General features: G+C 52.9%; 1 long non-coding RNA gene and 3 other non-coding genes across 4 annotated transcripts; all 4 read left to right on the top strand.

Moving 5' to 3' along the window:
• Window positions 1-6,458: 6,458 nt before the first annotated feature.
• On the top strand, window positions 6,459-8,745 carry LOC127042361 (uncharacterized). Its single transcript, XR_007771915.1, has 3 exons — window positions 6,459-6,782; window positions 7,768-7,927; window positions 8,650-8,745. It is a non-coding gene; the product is annotated as an uncharacterized LOC127042361 (long non-coding RNA).
• A 2,020-nt stretch (window positions 8,746-10,765) lies between these two features.
• On the top strand, window positions 10,766-10,847 carry TRNAS-UGA (transfer RNA serine (anticodon UGA)). The gene has a single exon. It is a non-coding gene; the product is annotated as a tRNA-Ser (tRNA).
• Window positions 10,848-11,772: 925 nt separating this feature from the next.
• TRNAF-GAA (transfer RNA phenylalanine (anticodon GAA)) lies at window positions 11,773-11,845 on the top strand. Its single transcript has one exon. It is a non-coding gene; the product is annotated as a tRNA-Phe (tRNA).
• Window positions 11,846-14,165: 2,320 nt separating this feature from the next.
• TRNAQ-UUG (transfer RNA glutamine (anticodon UUG)) lies at window positions 14,166-14,237 on the top strand. Its single transcript has one exon. It is a non-coding gene; the product is annotated as a tRNA-Gln (tRNA).
• The last annotated feature ends 6,194 nt before the right edge of the window (window positions 14,238-20,431 follow it).

Below are 20,431 nucleotides of genomic sequence, written 5' to 3' on the forward strand. Positions count from 1 at the left end.
TCCTTGCTTTGGTCACAGCCTAAGAGCCAGCGTGATCCCCCTCTCCGGTGTGCAGGAGGGCGGGGAGCATCTCTCCCTCCCACTCAGCCCCAGGGGGCTGGTTACAGGTAGCCAGGTATCCTGAGCCCAGCAGCCCCTCCCCCCTGCCAGCCACGTCATTTGCATTTTCACTGACCATTTCCGTCTTACCCAATTGGTTCCCTGGATTTGAATTCAAACCCTCTCCGTTACAGGAGCAGGGCCTGGATCCTGTCCCAAAGAGACACAGTCACCCCCCAACAGGGCGTCCCAGCCAATATCCTGGAGAACCCAAACAACCAGCCAGCCAGACCCCTCCTGGGTCTGCATAGGGATCCAGGCCATATGCAGGACGGGGGGCTTTACCCTGGGGACCTTCATCCAGGTCCCACAGCCCCTCAGCATCTGCGGCTGCACCACCACAGCTCTCTCTGTCCCAGGGTCTTGCCACCCCAGGCGTGTTTCCCCACTGACCCTTGGGCAGCCCCCTATGTCTCTCTGCTCCACTATCCCCAGTCCATGGTGCTGCTGCTTCTCCTGCAGCTTTTCCTCAGGCTCTTGCTCTCACAATCCTCTCGCACTCTCAGGCTCTGCTTCCATCCCATACGTCTTCGATCCCCTGATGGGGAACCCGATCGTGAAAAACATCATCTATTTGGAGACCAGACTCTCGGGATGTCTGGCTGCTGCTCCAGCTGCTCCCAGATACTTTTGTAGCCCCATCTGGGTCAGGAATCTGCTCCTCAGACGTGTCCTTCTCCTCCCACTCACGATTAACTGTACCTTGGTGAACTTCCCCGTGTGTAACCCTCTTTGTGTACAGGATCACAATGTCCTTCTCAAGGAGATGGCGATAGACCATCACCTCACCATTCTCAAGTGGCTCTGGATTGACAGGCCTGTGTGCTCTTGTCTCCCCCATGGTTTCCAGGAAGAACCCCTGGTGTGGCAGCCCCTTCTCGTGGTCACCCCCTCTTTGCCAGGGTCGAGCTGCAGACTCCTCCGCCCTCACATCATAGCAAAGGAGCTTTCTAGAAAGTTGGAAGAAACTATGAAAGAGGGGAAGAGACATCATGGCTTGGCGTATCTCCCCCACAAATCAACAGCTGGAAACACACCTGGATGAGAAAACTGATTCATAAATCAGAAGATAATAATAATAATACATTCAAACCAAAGTCCCCAAATGGCTAGTACTGGTTTTTCAGCTGAAGATTTTCAGTTTGGGGAATTTTCTTTTCCCAATCAGACCTTGCCAAGGGAATCAGGGAGAAAATGTTTGAGTTGCCTCCTTCAGAACAGCTTAGCCTAGACACTCTAGCTGTGGGTCACTGTCATGGCCTTGCTGAGAACTGGGGTATTTTAATAATTTGGGGAGGTCTCAGGGTGTTTGGAGGAGATTATGAGACTGTTACGTTTTGAGATAAAAGCTAAGACATACAGGACTAGAGAATTTTATTTTTAGAAAAGTGAGATTTAGACATTTTGTTTAAAGCAAGGGGGTTTCTGAGCAGGCTTTTGTTTGCAGGGGAGATAGTTGTTTAGAAAGGAGGAGTGAAGACTAAACACATCCAATGAAGATGAGATTTGAACCCATGCGTGCAGAGCACAATGGATTAGCAGTCTATTGCCTTAGCCACTCAGTCACCTCAGCTGAGATGTCAAGAAATGGACAAGATGAGAAATCTAAGGCCAGCAGAGACAGAGACACTAAGGTGTTTTTAAATACTAAGTGGAAGCAGGGGCTGAATGAGCTCCCCCCTCACACCTAGTGACCAGCTGTGGGAAAGGCTTCAGGAACAGACCGTGTTTGCATAGACACACCTACTCTGCCTAGGTATGCAGCATCATGGGGCTGCTTTCCCAAAATGACCAGTTTTGGCTGGTGGTGGGTTACAAATCACTTTAGGATTGAATGGAATGAAATGTTATTATCCTTCCTGTATGATTGAAGGGCAGCAGAACATACCTAGTCCGTCCTGATGGAGGGGTGGGTGGGTGGATGAGGAAGAGCTTTTATTGGACTTTGTAGAAGTGATTGAGGACATCACCCTAAACCAGTGGTCCCCAAACATTTCACACTGTGCCCTCTTAACCATGGCGGTGGACCCTTGGAAGCCGCAGTCAAGAACCGAGGCTGGTAGTGGGGCTATTGCTTGCTGGAGAGAGAGGTGCAGACGGGTAAAGGGGTCAAGGCCAAGCTGGAAGCCAGAGCCCCAGGATAAGGGTGGGATTGGGGAAGAGCTGGGACAGAGTGAGGCTGAATGGTGCTTCCTCCATGGGGGCTGGTCATGAGGTGCCCCCAAGAATGTTCCTCTGTGTCCCCCTAGGAGTCATGCCCCACATTTTGGGAACCACTGAACCCTACTTGCTAAGCAGGGCTAGTGATGCCAAAGCCCAGGGAAAGGGAGAACAAGTGCAGGGCCCCCAGCACTGGAACCATGTGAAGGGGCTGCAGAAGAGGGGCAGTGGCTGGTGGCACAGGGAGTTAAGGACAAAGGGGGCACAGGAGGGGGCAAGATTAGGGGTGAAGGAGGTGCAAGGGTTTGGCTTGCAGGAGCTAGCAGTAAAGGGGGAGTGGAGATCATTCAGGGGCAATGGGGAAGTGCCAAAGTACAAGTTTTGCCCAGGGCACCATTTTCCCTAATGCTGGTCTGAGCAAACAATTGGAAATAACCCTTCAGTGAGACCAGAACCATAGTGTAGAAAAGCCCCTTTGTTAAGTGGTTGTGGCTGAGTGCTTAGGGAGCTGGGTTAAAAAACAACAGGCATCTCTCTGTGGAGGTTTGATTCTTGCCTGCTAGGCAAGGTTGGTGTGTGGTGTCTGCATGGCTGTATTTTCAGTGTCTGATAACCCATGGTGCCACAGGGAGCCAAGTCTAGACACATTCAGAGGCTCTTTGCCAGGGTTTCTCAAACTTCCTTTCACTACAACCCCCTTCTGCTGAAAAACACCTTACTACATGGCCCTGGAAAGAGGGACCAAGCCCCTCCACACTGAGCAGAGGCAGAGGAGACAAAGCCTGAGCCCTGCCCCAGGTGGGAGAGGGCGAAAAGCAGAGCTTGAGGGATTCAGCCCTGGGTGGTGGGACTCAGACTTTTGGCTTCAGCCCCAGGCACCAACAAGTCTAATGCCAGCCCTGGCAACCCCATTAAACAGGGTCACATCTCACATTGGGGTCCTGACATAGTTTGAGAATCTCTGCTCTATGCTCAGGGGAGGGAGTTTTCCTGTGGGTGTAGCTGATTCACTTCCCCAAGAGGTGGCAGCTATGTCAGTGGGAGAAGCTATATCGGTGGGTGTGCAAGTTGTGGTGTTTACCACATTTAAGAAGTTTAATAAAACCCCATTTTTAAAACCATCTGTGGCCTGGGAATGGTGAAGGACGTCGATGAAGCAGGGTTTTTCCTTCAAAGTCCTGGAGATCACAATTCCATGCACTTGTTGTCATGAGGATATAGCTCAGTGGTAGAGTGTTTGTTTGCAGCTCATGTGGTCCTTACTTCAAACCCCAGTGTTCTTCTATAACTTTCTTTCTTTTTTTTAAAAAAAAGGAAAACATTTTCATTTCCATTCTCCATTATGTTCAGGAACTCCACTATATGGGAGGCTTGATATGAACGTAAACATTCAACATTTCACTGTCCAAATGCATAAAAACCTAGCGAAGCTGTCCATCAGCTGAAATCAGTTCCAATCCTCTTAGTGTCTAGTTTATGTTTTCATCAATTAAATAAAGGTATCATATGAATGTGCATTTGCAGATCCCTCTTCTCCAGGAGCTATGTTGTGCAGAAGAACAAGAACCACATCCAGTTGGGGTTCAGGATTCTGATGAGCAAAGAGCCAACAAATGTTCTGAGGGCTGGAGAAAAATGTCTTCTAGTGAGCTATTGAACGAGCTCAACCTGTTTAGCTTATCAAAAGAAGATTGAAAGGTGACTTCATTGAAGTGTTGAAGGGCCTTAATGGAGAGAAAAGATTGGGTATGAAAGGGCTCTTTAGTCTAGCAGAGAAAGTCATAACAAGACCCAATGGCTGGAAGGTGAAAAGAGACAAATTCATATTACAAATAAGACACAAATATGCAACAGCGAGGATGATTCACCACAGGAACAAGCTACCAAGGAAAGTGGTGGATTTGCCATCTCCTGATGTAATTTAATGAAAACTAGATGCCTTTGTGGAATGTGTTTGCCCCAAAAGTAGCTATTGTGTCATACAGGAGGCCTGCGCTATGCAGGGGGTCAGATTAGATGCTCTAATGGTCTCTTCTGGCCATAAAGTTGACTAATTTCTGAAAAACTGAGTGTAGTGCTGGGAGAAGCATCTGATGTATTACTGTCTAGCCGGCTTGCTTCCTAGAATGAATGCTCCTTGAGTGGGGTGATCCACAGGGAGTAGCTCAAACCTCCAAAGTGCCTGGCCAGGGGCAGGACATTATCACAGCAAGGGAGGGGTGTGGCAGTGACATCACAAAGGCCTTTTGCAGGACCTCAGACTATTAGTCAAAGGTGGTGGGGAGGTGGTGACCTCACAGAAAGATGCAACATCAGCCAGGTAGGACAGGGGCGAAGGGCCGGGGAAACCTCAGAGACCTCTGCGGCTTTGCTTCAGCAAGTCTCCTTCCCCAGGTCTCTCTTTGAGGACTGAGAGAGTATTCAGGTTCATGGACGTGAGCACCAGGAGGAACCTCTTTTGAGTTTTCTCCTTCCCTTTTTGTGATTTTACTAGAAAACAGATGTCCCTGTTTAGAAGGTAAGAGCCTCCTCAAGGTTTGAAACCTGTTCAGTCTGATCTCTCTGTTGATAGTTGAAATCTAGGCATGGAAAATACACGTTTAAGGATGCAGAATTTTATTCTGCACCTGTGATTTTGTCCTTTAGAATCACTGGGACATTAGGGTTTGTCCTTTTTGTTTCACCTTTTCCTCCATCCATCCCTCCCTCCTTTCTCTTTGTCTCTTTCTTCTTTTGTCCTTTCACCTGTTCCCCTCCCAACACCAGGAGCAGTGTGTGTGTGTGTGTGTGTGTGTGTTGCGGGGGAGTGCTCGGCAGCACACACTGTGGGAGGTCCACCCAGAAATGTGGAGCTGAAATAGTGCTCGGGCAGTGATCCCCACTGGTGACATGGGCCATCCTTTGGGCTCTCTGGTGAAAACCCTCGGCCTCCTGTTCTCAGTCTCTACCCTGATTGGCTGAGCAGGGGGTTATTGACAGGGAGGAGACTCAGGTCCTTGTTGCTCTCTTTGAAGACCAAGGAAATAAGTCAGAACCAGTTATATGTTTGATGAATTCTGCTGCTTCAGTGCATTAATAGTCTCTGAATAGTTCATGATTCTCTCTAACATTGCAGTTCTCCTACAATACTTGCTGAATAATTACTGTGCAGTGTTGGTCTGCAGCTCATTTGAGAACACTTTACTAAAGTCAGTCAATGTTTGAAATTCAAGATCTGATGGTTAGTTTGAAAATCAGGGCTCTTGGGTCCTATTCCCAACTCTGCCACTGGCTGGCTGTGTGACCTAAGACAAGTCAATTCTCCTTTCTCAGCCTTAGCTTCTCCCTCTTTCAAGTACGGATAATAAGGATCCGCTTCTACCTACCTCTCGGTGGGTGGAGGATGGGGATCCATTGGAGAGTGTCACTAGGGGTAGTGCACAATATGAGGTGTCCTATTACCTTTGCTCAGAGCAAATTATGACATAATAGACTCGCTGAAATAGTCTCTTTTATTTGTATTTTTTTTATTTTGAAATTGTTAAGAGCAGCAACTACTTAGCTCAGAGTGAAGCATCTTATCTCATGTTTGTAATCTAAGTGTCTCCTCTTTGTGTGCAATGAGGCAATTTAACACACTCTGACAAACAGGAGATGCTTTTGTTTTGCAACAAAATATTTTTGCAAAGAACTTTCATCCCATTTATTTTGATTTCGAGAAAGAAAGTGATTTAGTCTGAATGGAATTTTCTGATAGAAATGGTTTCAATTAAATTTTTTCACCATCTCAATTCCTGAGCTCTATCCCTGCCTCTGGGGAATGGAGGTTTCCTGGTTGTTAGAACAGGAGTCAGGACCGGTGGCTTCTCTTTCTGGCTCTGCCACCGCCTTGCTGTGTAGGCCCTTGGGTAGGTCACTTCCCTTCTCTGGACATCAGGCTCCTCCCCATCTGTCCAATGGGAACAGGGACAGTTCTCGAACTCTGGTCAGTCCTTAGCCTGGGTGATATAAGGGGCGTTCAAACCCTCTGTGAAGGAGAAAGGGGAGTTTCCCGGTGTTTAGCACCAAGGAATTCTGAAGTTTGCTAAAATGTCTAGTCTGTGGAAACAAGAAATGGTTGGGGCAAAACTTTTTAACCACTGCCTTTTTTAAAGCCCATTCATGGATGTGTGTCCCTATCTCTCAGGTACCTGAGGTTCTTTGCCAGGAGGAGAGAAGAGGTTCCTGCCTCTGTTTTTGTGGCCTTAACAAACCAGGTGTTGTGCTCCAGTTCTCGTCTGAGATCCCTGAAGAAGAACATCTTCCCACCCTTCAACAAGACAGGACCTATCTTTAAAAGGGAACAAAGAGAACTCTGAGACTTACTAGCTCGCCTCACTTCCATAGCTGGAGAGATACTGGAGTACATTCTTAAACTATCAGTTTGTCAGCAGCACCAACAGGATAGTTTGGTTCTTAGGACTAGTGAGCATGGATTTGTCAAGAACAAATCATTCCAAACCAATCCTCTTTCCTTCTTCGGCAGGGTTCCGGGCCTAGTGAAGGTGGGTAGACAGTAGATGGGATCTAGCTTGGTGTTACTAAGGCTTTTGACACAGTCCCGTAGGACAGTCTCACAAGCAAACCAGGGAAATGTGGTCTAGATGCAATCAGTGTGATGTGGGTGCAGAGCTGGTTGAAAGCCCAGACTCCAAGAGCCCTTCTCCATATCTGGCTGTCCAACAGAGAGGATGTACCTGTTGGGTCTGGCAGGGATCAGTCCGGGGTCTGGTACTATTCAATATTTTCATTACTGATTTGGAAAATGGAGTGGAGAGCATGTTTCTAAAATTTGCAAATGACACCAAGCACTTTGGATCACAGGACTGGAATTCAAAATGCCGTTAACAAACTGGAGAATTGGTCTTCTTGAGCCAAACTCCATGGCTGGGCCCCTCTCTCTAGACTGGGATGAAGTGAAACCCCAGAGCCAAACACTCCTCCTCCTGGGCAGTGCGCTCCGTCCTTGAATGGTCAGATGCTGATTAGCACTGTCAGAGCAGCTTTGTCTGGGAGATTCCCAGCACTTTTCAATAGCGGGAAAGAATGAAATCCCATCAATGGAACTCAGGAGTCCTGACTCCCAGTCCCCTGGTCCAGTGTCTCCAGCGGAGCACACTCCCTCTCATAGGCAGGGGGAGCGGCCATGAGGGCCTGCTTGTAATTGCCAGCTGTGGGAGGGAGTGTGCAGCAGTGGTTAGCAAAGGGGCCTGGAAAGAAGGACTGCTGGGTCCCATCTATACTTCTGACATTTGGTGTGACCCTGAGTCAGTAGCTTCCCCTCCCCAGGTTTGTTTCTCATCAGTAGGGTTGGGGTTGCAGTTCTGACAGCCCAGGGAGGTTGGGAGGCTCCAGGAAGGTGTGTAAAGTGCTGGGATTTCAGGATCCCGGAGGCGCTGTCACCCCTGCACTAGGGTGATGTTCTGCACCCCCTGCTGCTGGCCAAGTTTCTCCTTTCCCTGGCAATAAGACAGACTCTTGTTTTCACAGCCAGCTGATCGCCCAGTGTCATCACCCTGCCTGCTGGCTGGGCAGGGTAACTCCTCAGGTCACCACCCTCCTCTCCAGCCTGTCTTGGGCTTGGAGAGTGAGGAGAAGGGCGAGGGATGACATTGAACATCCTCCATCCATCGCTTCATCACCAGAGCAAGTGAGTGGCATTAGGGCTCCATGGTGGCATTCCCTGTCTGTCTGGGGAGAGGCAGAAAGAGGGGGAGAGAATCTCTCCCAAAGGACATTAGTTTTGCAAACAGCCCCCAGAAGCCCCTCACTCTCAGACTGGGGAGGGGCTTCTCCAGAGCCGTCTCCAGCGTGTTTGGCAAGGTCCCAGCAATGGGGCTCCCAGCCCTTCCCTTGTGGGAGACTGTTCCACAGGCTGAGAGTCTCTGAGCTGGGCCGGACCCGGGGAGCTGCTGAGCATGGAAATCAATGGGAAACGAAGGGGCCCTGGCCTTGCTATGTCTAGGGACTTTGAAGTGGGGAATGGTTTCCCAGGAGAAGTCTGGACTCCTGAGTTCTGTTCCTTCTCTAGCCTGGGTGGGGAATGGGTGGGAGGAAGTGTGAGTGTGTCCTGGGCTGGCAGAAGGGAGCTGCTTGTCCAAAGTGACCAGTGGTCTTTGTGACTGACCCCAGTGCTCGAAAAGGACTAGACTCCCCGGTTCTTGCAGCCCCAGGGATGACGAGGGGGAAGGTTGAGGGGGAGCAGATCATGCAATGAACTCCTGCCAGTGTGTGTAGCTTACACTCCCTGCACCCCCGTGGGGGGAGGAGGAGCTGCTCTGGCTGGGGCAGGGATGGGGAGAGACCAAACAAGTTGGTTAGTGAGAGGCTGCTTTGACCCCAGACTCACATCTGCTCCCCGCTCAGTTCCAGGATGGCCAGGCTCCTGAGGATGTTCAGGAAGAAGGCTCTGCAGGCGGCCCCAGAGCCTGTGGAAAGCAGCTGCCATCTTCCCCAGGAGCCGAGCGGCCCAACCGTCCCCAATGGCAGGGAAGGAGCTCGCGGCTGGGCCAGGAGGTGGAAGTGCCCAGCCTTCTGGAAGAGGAAACCTGCTCCCGGTGCAGGCGCCGAGGTGGGAGAGGCACCGTCAAGGCCAAAATGGAGCTGGGCCAGGATGCAGCTGGGCAAGCAGGACCCAGCCCTGGTGCAGAACCGGGCAGGGTGGTTCCGAGGCTTGTTGTGTGGGCAGCAGCAGCCCCAGGAGCCCAGCCCCGATTTCCAGCAGGAGGCATCGCCCTGCCCGGTCAGTGGGGACCTTCCAGCCTTCCCAGGGCAGGAGGTGGAGGATCCCTCTCCCAGCCCCAGCAGCTCGGCCCGCTTCCTGTGGGACAACAGCAGCACCTGGAACTTGGACAGCAGCGAGGCCGACAGACGCTTCTGCTTTATTCCAGGTGAGGAGCCTGGCTGGGCTCGGAGGGGTAAGGAAGGGGCTGTGAACACTCCGGGCCCAGGCCCTCGAGCAGTGCTATGGGGGTGGGTCCCCAGCTCAGGTGTCTGGCCTGAGCCACTGAACCCCACTGACACCAGATGCTGCCACTTTATTCCTTGATGCCCCACTGGGTTGGGGGGGAGTGTGGGAGGCACCTCCCAGGGAGTCCAGGATTGTGGGTGGAGGGGTCTCTTTGCTATGGACTCCTGAAGGACTTGGGGGCTGATGACACTGAGGCTACTTGGAATCAAATACATTTGAGATACAAGTACATAGCCCATATTCATAACTTCAAATACAAAAATGGAACGCACAGCCAGCAAAATTATAACCAGCAAATCATAACCTTGTCATAGACACCTCACACGACAACCTTTGCACAATATTTGCTGCATATATATAACAGTGGTGGCAACAATGATCCCTACGGTCCCAGTTCATATTAATAACGTCACAGAAGGCTATAGAGAAGTGGGACAGAGGTGTCTTCCAGCCGGCGTGTCTCATCCATTTCCCCCTTGCCGCTTGGACTGAGGTGGGAAGGGAGCGAAACATCCCCGGCTGAAGATTTTGCGCTCGACCTTGAAGATTAAGCCCAACCCCCCGGCATGGCTAGGTCAGGGTTGTCCTGGGCTCTGGGGGCAGAGGGCTGAGCTGGGAGAAGGGGCAGATGAGGGGATTTTGTCTCTGATAGATAAGGGCTTTGTCAGGAGAAAGCTGTAGGTCACATGCTGGGGGTGTCAGTGAGATTTGAGCTGGGGTAGCAGCAGCAGGGAAGCAGTGTGTGTGTGTGGGGGGGGTTTCACTTGGTAAAAATGAAACTCCCAAGCCGCTCCCTTTGCTGGAGCAAAAGCCTCTCATTTATCTCCTCAACTCCCTTCCATGAAAATCTCCACCCCTCCCCTGGTGCTGAGAGACCCTCTTTACTCCCATGGAGATTTGTAATTGTTCTAACTCTTCCTTTGCCTTGTCCAAATTGTTTTCCCAGAAAAATGATCAAGGACATTTCAAATGAGAAAAACAAACGAAACCAGAGAAACTCCCATCACACACAGTTTGGGTCTGAATTTTTCTACTGAAATTTGGAGATAATAAAACTCCTTCCTCTGTTGGCCAGAAACCAAAGCTAGACCTCCCCTGCTGTAGCTGTGACTTCTGCTACCAAACCACCAATGCGCTGTCTCCTCTTGTGAGACATTTCTCTGCACAATACTGCTGCTAATCCAGTTATTGACTCCAGGAAACATTTTCCTTAGCCTGGTTCCGTGTGTCACTGGTTTCTATAGCAAAGGTCAGTCCCTAGCCCTGTGGTCCGGACATCCTCATTCGCATCAGGCTTCAAGTTGAGAATAATTTCCTATTCCCGCTCTGTGGGAGGGGAGACTTTTAAACGCGCTCTCTGTGCGACTGCACATGGCTAAGCAAAGAGAACAAACCCAAATCCCCCCTGTGCTTTGGGAGCCAGGTTTGCGGTGGGAATTCTGTAGTTCAGATGACTTCACACCTGGTCATTGTGATTCTTTACCAGTTTCTCTGGAATTGGGGCACCTTTACACTTCAGCTGTGATGGCTGAGTGGTTAAGGTGTTGGAGTTGAAATCCAATAGGGTTCCTCTGTGCAGGTTCAAATCCTGCTCACAGCGAGGCATGTGTTTTAGCCAGTATCTTATCCGAGCAATTCCCTGTGTACAACCCCCTGAGACACTCTCAAGTCTCTCCCCACCCCAAGTAAATCCTCTTCTGCTCCTTTCATAGAGATGCCTGGGACACCACCTCCCCCTGTGTCCCTGAGGTGTCAGGCAAACTCTCAGTGCCTGTAGCCTCTGCCACTCACCTAGTTCCCCATACATCAGCCATAACGCTGGTTTTGCTCCTCTCTCTAGTGTGTGAAAGGAGCCAAGTCAGTGACTCCATGGGATTTGCCCCGGACACCTCTAGTGCCGGCCCTGAAGGGAAGCACTGACTATCACAGTGACAATACAACTGACCAGCATTGCGGGGGAGGCTGAGGGAGATCCGCACTCATCAGGTCTCTTCTCTCCCCCAAGGTGAGCCAGACACTGCTCTCTCCTGACTCTCACTCTAGCAGCTGGACTCTAAGGAGCCATTTCCCCACAGCAAGTGCATTGAGTGCCCCTGTGGTGCTGGGGGGGGGCCTGGCGCTGCTGCTGGCTCTGGGGCTGGCAGGGGGGTTGATGTCTGCACAGACTCTCAGCTGCCAGGCCGGAGGGGACACTTGAGACCTTACCAGACTGTCTCATTGAAGACGGGGGGTTGAAAGACCTATACAGACGCTCTCCAGAGCACGGAGCAACATCCGCCCATGCAGCCAGGCAATGAGCATTTCTCACAGCCTGGAGCCAAGGGTGAGGTGGCAGCTACTGTTCCAGCTCCTGGGGGACAGGCCCTGTCAGCTAACAGACACTTCTTACTCATCACAGCTAAGGGCGCCGGGTTCCTCCAGTGGGGGTGTGAAGCAGCCATTCTTTTCCTGTCCTTTTTGTGTGCGACTGCTGACAAAAACATTCCAGATAGAGAAGCAACAGGCCAAAATACTGTCATGCAACTGCCAAAGTAGCTCAGTTGGGAGAGCGTTAGACTGAAGATCTAAAGGTCCCTGGTTCAATCGTGGGCTTTGGCAGTCCCTGTCATTATGCTTTGTGCAGAGATGGCTTGCCCTCTGGGAGCATAGCAGTGCCTCCACCCAAGGTGAGTTCCTGACCTTGGGATCTGCAGTAGGAAAACACAGAAGGGGCTTACTTGCCCCTAGTTGGCCCATCTGACCTTTAATGATGAGAGCTTTCTTTCCCAACATGGTGGGAAGAAAGTGAGGCAGGGTAGCCTCAGGAATGGTGCCAGATGGCTGCTATGCAGGGGTTGAGGATGAAAACTCTTCTGTGCAGCTGAGCAAGAGCAGTACCAAGGAAGGGGCATCTGTAAAAGTGACCCCACACACCTCTCCTCCTCTGGGCAGCTGGTGCTGACAGCTCCAAGGGAAGGCTTAAAAGCCACAGAGCAACTGAGGGCAGGACCATATCTAGGTGTGGCCTTCAGACAGGCACAAAAACACCCAGCCAGGCTGCTTCCTGCCATGCCAAACACCCACTGAAGGTCACCAGCATGCAGAGTGGCTCTTGATGCTCTATAGCCAACATCAGAAGATAGTAGGAAAGCAGGGCCCAGGGCCAGCCCCCATGGTGGGGCCTCTGACTGGTCCCACTCAAGGTATTCACTTTTGCTGTGGGCCAGGAGATTTTACCCCAAGAGGCTTTTCCCAAGCTGGCAAGAAGCAGAGAAACACCCAGGCTCCCAAGACGCTATGTAGCAAGTACCCTCCAGCACAGGGACAGGTGCACACGCTAGCCCAGGCTGCCGCCCACTTTCTTTGGTAAGTCAGGAAGGGCAAAGGCTAGACTGGAAGCACCTGGGGCTCCTGCCACAGCCTTTGTGACACCCAACCCCCAACTCCTTCCCAGGCTCTAGCTGAAGCCAGAGCATTGGCCTGAACAGCCAAGAAGAGGTTCCAGCTCTGAAGGGAGCAGGACGTTCAGCACAATAGTAAAACTGCAGAAACACAACCACCTAGAGACTCAAACCCTCAACCTTCGGATTCACACTCAGACGCCTTATCCGTTAGGCCACATGGTAACATAAGAAAAGACCCTCCAAGCACTTCTTTGGAAAAGGCAGACACTGTGTTTCTCAGGTCATCTACTGAGGGGGGCTGAGACTCTCTGGGCACAAGAAGTCGAGTTCCCAGCAACACGTGAGACTTAATTCTATGGAGCCAGGTGCAGGGCTTTGGAAGGGAGGCTCAGGCATGGGGGATTGGGGTGCAGCGGATGGACCGGCTGTCTAGGTGTGGAGATTTAGTCACACTGAGGCACAGAAGGGAGGAGGAGGAGTAATCCTGCTGACAGTCAGCGGCTGTGCAGAAAAAGAGGAGGGGTTCTGGGGACATTTTTTGCCTCTCTTTTGCCTATCTGCTCGCTCTTGGGGTGAACGGAGAAGATGATCTCAACTAGCTCAGTTGGTAGCACGTCCAGCTCTTAATCTGAGGATCCAGGGTTCAAGCCCCTGTCTGGGCACCCAGTTTTAAATTGCCTTGTGTGCCAGGAGCCAAATGATTCCTGGTGCTTCTCCACCAGCCACATGCAGATTCCTAGAATCCATGGCCATTTCCTGGAAAGGTTCCTTTCCTCAGGAATCAGGAGAGAGGCAACATCCACATTACCAGAGGACCTCCTGCAGGCATGCTGCTGAAGGCAGCCTGACTGCCACCCTCACAGTGACTGGCAGGCCGTTCCCTGCAGCTTGCCGTCCCAGGCATGCACTTGCTGTGCTGGTGCCTGGAGCTGTCCCTGTCCCTGACCCAGGGCAGAGGACATTGGAAGCTGAACATCCAGAGCTTGCAAGATAAAGGAAGCAGGAGGGTGAGGCCTGGCGGTGTTGGCAGAACAGGAAAGCATCAGAGGGTTCTATGGCCACCAGAGGTATTGACGGAAGTCGGTGAGGGAGGAGTTGGCGGCTTTGTTCCAGCGGTCAGGCAAACACCGCAATATCAAAGAAACCAATGGTGCCAAGTCCTGCAGTGTTGCCTGTGGGATTTCCACAAGAGCATCCAGGCTAGGGAGCCAGTGATCCTGTGACTGTACAACTGGATCAAGTGACAGCTGCCCGAGTTCCATGAGATGAGGCTGCAGCTGGCCGATATGAGCGGGAGCACCGAGTGAAAGGAGGGGCGTCCTCCCCTGACATTTTTGAAGCCTGCAGGGAATGGAGACCAAGCAGGGGGATGTGGGGACTCAGGGCAGGACCCGCGGATCCCATAGTGCAGGACAGCAGTCGCTGGAGGAGGAGAGAGAGTCCTGCGAGAGGAAGCCGCTGGTGGGAAGCAATAAGTGCAGAGTGCAAACCACTCAGCCGAGAGACCCAGGGGTCTAGAAAGCAAAATGGGAGCAGGTTCCATGGTGTAATAGGCAGCACTCAGGACTTTGAATCCTGGAATCTGAGTTCAAATCTCAGTGGGACCTCCTGCAGATATTGTAGTTTGCTGCAAAGTCTTGGAGCTCAATGTGTATAGTTACTTTCTATCTGGGTAAACTTCAGCAACGTTTTTTTCTCCTCCTCATGGGTCACTGATGCCCACTGGAGATAGGTCTTTGGTCCAGCTGGCCGCTATAGGGTGGGGTCCTAGAACTTAACATTCTGGCTAGAGATTCTTGCAGGTTGACCTGATGGTTTGGTTTCTTGCTGCTTCATCTGATGTCCACAACTTTGGTCCCTGTAGCTGCAGCTCTTCCTCTTGCCCACATGGCATTTAAAGGAAGGAGTGCCAGGGCCAGGCTTCCCAGGCTGGAGCCCAGCACACCTCTCCTCCTCTGGGCACCTAGAGCAGAGGCGGTTGGCGCTGACAGCTCCAAGGGAAGGCTTAAAAGCCACACAACAACCGAGGACAGGGCAAGAGGAGGGCAGGACCATGCCTATGTGTGGCCTTCAGACAGGCACAAAAACACTCAGCCAGCCTGCTCCCTGCCATGCCAAACACCCACTGAAGGCCACCCACAGACCAGCATGCGAGGCAGCTGCTGATGCTCTGTGGCTGTTATCGAAGAGGGTAGGAAAGCAGGGCCAGATCCCCTGGTGGGGCCTCTTACCATTCCCACTCAAGGTGCTCACTTTTGCCATGGGGCAGGAGATTTTACCCCAAGAGGCTTTTCTCCAGCTGGCGAGAAGCAGAGAAACACCCAGGCTCCATGTAGCAAACCACCTCAAACACAGAGACTGGCGCACATTTGGAAGAGGGAAACTGCTCTACACACTAGCCCTGGGCAGCCGCCCATTTTCTTTGGCAAGTCAGGAAGGGCAGAGGCTACACTGGAAGCACCTGGGGCTCCTGCCCCAGCCTTTGTGATGCCCATTCCCCCCAACTCCTTCCCAGGGCTCTAGCTGAAGCCAGAGCATTGGCCTGAGCAGCCAAGAAGAGGTTTCAGCCCTGAAGGGAGCAGGACTTTTAGCCCGAAGATAAAGCTGCACAAGCACAACCACGAAGGGACTCAAACTCTCAATCCCCTGATTCGAAATCAGATGCCTTATCCATTACGCCACGGGGTCACATAAAAAAAGGCACTCCAGGCACTTCTTTGGAAAAGGCAAACACTGATGCATCCAACGAAGTGGGGATTCACCCATCAAAGCTCATGCTCCAACATGTCTGTTATTCTATAAAGTGCCACACGACTCTTTGCTGCTTTTGCAGACGCTGTGTTTCTCAGGTCAGCTACTGAGGGGGGCCGAGACTCTCTGAGCACAAGAAGTCGAGTTCCCAGTGAGATGTGAGACTTAATTCTCTGGAGCCGGGTGCAGGGCTTTGGCAGGGAGGCTCAGGCATGGGGGACTGTGGTACAGCAGATACTCCAGCTGTCTAGCTGCGGAGATTTAATCTTACTGAGGAGGAGGAGGAGGAATCCTGCTGATAGGCACTGTCCAGGACCGGTGCATCCACTAGGCGAACTAGTCAGCTGCCTAGGGTGCCAAGTGGTTGGGGGAACCAAAAGCCACACTCAGATGAGGCAGTGGAGAGGAGGTAAGCTGGGGAGGGGTCTTGGGGGCGTGCGGGGAGAGGGCTTCCCGCAGCAAGTAGCAAGGGCGGGGGCGTGCAGAGGAACTGCTTCCTGTCCCAGCTCACCTCTGCTCTGTTTTCTCCCCTGAGCACGCCGCCCACGCTCTAATTCTCCTCCCCTCCTATGCTTGTCGCACTAAACAGCTGATTGGCACCGCAAGCCTGGGAGGCAGGAGAAGTGGAGCAGTGCCGTCGTGCTCAGGGGAGAAGGCAGAGCAGTGGGGAGCTGGGGCTGGGAGATGCTGCAGGAGGGGCTGCCTGGCTCTTCCCCATGGCCCCTGCCCCTGCTCCGCCCCAGTCCCGCCCTCCTGCCCCTGCACTCACTGCATGGTAAGTAGAGTGACCCAGCCCCAGCCTGGTCCACTCCCCTGGTTCCCAGCCATGCCGCCAGCAAGTGCTGTGGGGTAGTTCCCCCCTCCCCCCAAACTTGGGAGCCATGGGAGTTCTATGGCCCTGGGTCTCTCATCCCTCCATCCCTCCCCTGCCCCCAATATCCCTCCTGGGCTCTGTGGGGCTGGGTCTCTCTCTCTGCCCCTGTGCTCCCCCCTACACAGCATGTCCTGGGAGAGACTCAGTTTCCCTGGACCAACATTTCACCACTCCACACATGTCTCTTCTGTCCCCCCCCCCCACCCCACCTCATTTTCCCTGCACTCCAGGCTGGGTCTCTGCCAACCTCCTCTCCTCTCCTCCTGACCCCCATATCTCCTGCCCCTATGGGTCTATGGGTCTGGGTCTCTCCCTCCCTTCATCCGCTCCCCCAATATCTCCCTGCCCCTATGGGTCTATAAGGCTGGGTCTCTCCGTCCCCCATTCTCCCCTCATCCCCTCCCCCAATATCTCCCTGCCCCAGGCTGTGACATACTATGATGTGTGCTGGGGCTGTGACGTGCTGGGGCCAGGGCTGGGTTTTTGCCACCCCAAGCGACGGGGAAAGAAAAACAACCCACGATCGCAAACGGCGGCTGCTCCATTGTGCTGCCTTATTCTTCGGTGGCAATTTGGTGGCAGCTCCTTCCCTCCGAGAGGGACCGAGCGACCTGCTGCCGAATTGCTGCCAAAGAGCCCGACGTGCCGCCCCTTCCCCTTGGCCGCCCCAAGCACCTGCTTGCTGAGCTGGTGCCTGGAGCCGGCCTGGCTGGGGCTGTGACGTGCTGTGACCCGCTCACTCCCCAAGGGCAACTCACTCCCTTGAAACCAGCAGGACAGTAGGTGTCACGTGTCCGTGGGTGGGGTTATGCAGATGAGCAGTGTCTGGCGGCAGTACTGGGAGCAGCGAGATGAACCGAAGGAGCCGGGCAGAGAGAATTCTCTGTGTGTGGACAGAATCCGGTGTGGGGAGTTCGTGTGGGGAGTGCCTGCACCGGAGTCACTTCGGGGCAGTGATTGCCACTGAGCTACGTAGTGACAAAAGGAGTGTGAATGGGGTGTGGTGCCTGGCTGGGAGCAGCTTGTGGTGATCAGAAAAGGGGTGGGAGCAAGAGGTCCTGTCCTAGCAGGGGGTGTATAGCCTGAGAGGGTGTTTTGTGGGTGCAAGTAGGTTTGGGGGCTTTTTGCAATGACAAGGGGTGTCTGCAGCTAGAACCCTCCTAACCCCACTAGTTTTCTCTGTGTTGGGGGGGGGGAGATTCTGTGATGTCACATTCCCTGGGGGAGGAGTTTGAATCATAACTCCAGAGTGGGAGATCAACTCCCCCGACTCCTGCTCAGTCTCCACTAGGGGGCTGGGCTGGGCTCTCGAGGGAGGGAAGCAAAAGGAAAAACAGTCTCCCCTATGGAACCCAGGAGTCCTGGATCCCAGTCCCCCTGCTCTAGACCCCTTCCACTTCCAGAGCCAAGGATAGAACCCAGGGGTTCTGGTGTCCAGCCCCTCCCTGCTCTGACCACTAAACCCCACTGCCCTCCCAGGGTGGTGCAGGGGTCACTGGGTCTGTGTCCCAGCTCTGCTAAGGGCCTTGATTGATTTTCCCAAAGTGCTTCCTTCTGAATCTAGCCGACGAAGTGGGAATTCACGCACGAAAGCTCATGCTCCAATACGTCTGTTGGTCTATAAGGTCATCTGCTTGGCCCCCCACTCCCTCTCGGGGCACGCTGTGCGGCATGGCTGGGGATTGTGCAATAGCAGGCTGGGGCCGGGTCACTCCACTTCCTGCAGGAAGTAGCCAACCCCCTGTCATCCACAGAGGCCTGGGACCAGCCCCCCTCTGCCTCCCCACACACAGGCCTGGGGCCTCAGCCTGCTCTGCTCCCCTGGCTCCCAAGTTTGGGGAGAGAGGGGAACTGCCCCACAGCACTCGCCGGCAGCATGGCTGGGAGCCAGAGGAGTGGACCATGCAGTGAGTACAGGGGCGGAGGGGCGGGGGGGCAGGGCTGGGGCGGAGCAGGGGCGGGGGCCATGGCAAAGAGCCAGGCAGCCCCCCCTGCAGCAGCTCCCCAACCCAGCTCACCTCCCCCTGCCTTCTCCTCTGAGCACGCTGGTGCCGCTCCACTTCTCCCGCCTCCCAGACTTGCGGTGCTAATCAGCTGTTTAGTGCGGCAAGCCTGGGAGGGGAGGAGAATTAGAGCGGGGGCAGTGTGCTCAGGGGAGAAGACGGAGCAGAGGTGAGCTGGGACAGGGAGCAGTTCCCCTGCATGCCCCCACCCCCATTACTTGCTGCGGGCAGCCCTCTCCCCACACACCCCCCAGCTAACCTCCACTCCTACCCTGTCTCTTCCCCCAAGACCCCTCCTCCCGCTCACTGCTCTCGGCCCCCTCTCCACTCTCACTCACTCTTACGGTCATTACAAAGTGGCAAGGCAGAGCCCTCCCATTTTTAAAAGTCCTGGGGTGTTGTTCGCCCCTGTTCAGGCACCCCTGGGTCCCAGCACTTCACACAGCTCTCCCTGATTTCAGCTGTTAGTGAGGGAGCCTCACTGCTAGCGCAGACTGGGCAGTTTGTTGGATGAGAGATGCTGTCCCAAAGCAGGACGAATGCTCAGACCTGGTGATCAGTGATTTCAGATCTGTTGGTCTGCAGCAAGACTCTACAGTGAGTCTCAGTCAGCTCTGTTATTACAGAGGGACGAACAAAAGGGTCAAATGGTGCCTGGAAGCCTTAAGAAGAATCCACCCCACCAAGTACAACACTTGTTGATACCAGCTTCTAACCCCACTGAGAATGTTTTGGGGTCACTCCTTGCCTTTATCAACCTAGGGGACTGAGAGACTAGGAATTAACAGGTGCTCCAGTGGCACAATTGATTAGCACACAGTACTTATAGGGCAGTGCTGAGGTTGTGAGTGCAAACCTCCCCTGGATCACTGGTTTTCATTAGCCAAATGGCTTCACCCCCTCATTTGGCCCTATGGAATGTAGAATTCTAGCCCTGGGGACATTGAAGAAACCTAAGAATCAAAAATACTCCTTCACTTATTACCTCTTCTCCAGAGTGCAGGTCAGAATCTACAATCCTTTCTCCCCCACCAGCCCCTGTGCCAGGATCCCTCAAGCAGAGCCTGGAGTCCTGCCCATCCTTGACCCCTGAGCCTGGAGGGAGAGGAGCAAGGAGCCATTGTTAGAGGGCTTTCCCTTCCCCTGCCCGCTTCCCTGGCTCTTGTCACACAGACAGCAAGCAGTAAAAGACCAGAAGTCCGAAGCGCAGACAGAAGGATGTTTACTGGGGTTAGTTTCCAAGCAAGCAGATTCCAACGCCTTTCAAACCAGTCAGGCTGATCTGTATACACGGACAGAGTCCGTTCCCCAGTGTTCCCTACCCAGCTCTGACACCACAGAGCGTTTACCCCACATCCCTACAGACAATTCTTTCCTGGGTGTCCGGCTGGTGAGTCTTGCCCACATGCTCAGGGTTTAGCTGATCACCATATTTGGGGGTCAGGAAGGAATTTTCCTCCAGGGCAGATTGGCAGAGACCCTGGGGGGTTTTCACCTTCCTCTGCAGCATCAGGCACGGGTCACTTGCTGGAGGATTCTCTGCACCTTGAAGTCTTTAAACAATGAGTTGAGGACTTCAGTAGCTCAGACATAGGTCAGGGGTTTGTTACAGGAGTGGGTGGGTGAGAGTCTGTGGCCTGCGTTGTGCAGGAGGTCGGACTAGACGATCATAATGGTCCCTTCTGACCTTAAAGTCTATGAGTCTATGAGCTCTGACACTGCAGAGTGTTTACCTCACGTCCCCCTTCCCAGCTCCGACACTCCAGAGCCTTGCCTGTGTCCCTGTTCCCCGTTCCCTATTCCCATCCCCCTGTTAGCAAGCATGATTCTAATTTCCCCGCCCACTGCCTGTTTGACCCCAGTTTATACGGTAATATTCTCAGCGAGACCTTAACCAATCATTTTACTGAAATGTAATTAACCAATTCTAACCTATTGTAACAGAATTCTCTAACCAATTACATCTCACTCCCCTAATTAACTTACACCCAGTAAAATTAAATCTGCAGCAGACAGAAAGAATTAGAGGACCAGACAGATTGACAACAGAAAAGCGGGGGCCATAAAGATAAACTCTACAGAAATGACGGTTTCACAACCACAACCATTGAGAAGAGATTTCTTGCCAGACCGGATGCTCCCTTAAGATCTGTTTCTTTATCTGGTGGTGATG

The sequence above is a fragment of the Gopherus flavomarginatus genome, unplaced genomic scaffold, assembly GCF_025201925.1.
Source record: "Gopherus flavomarginatus isolate rGopFla2 unplaced genomic scaffold, rGopFla2.mat.asm mat_scaffold_361_arrow_ctg1, whole genome shotgun sequence".
Taxonomy (NCBI): Eukaryota; Metazoa; Chordata; order Testudines; family Testudinidae; genus Gopherus; species Gopherus flavomarginatus.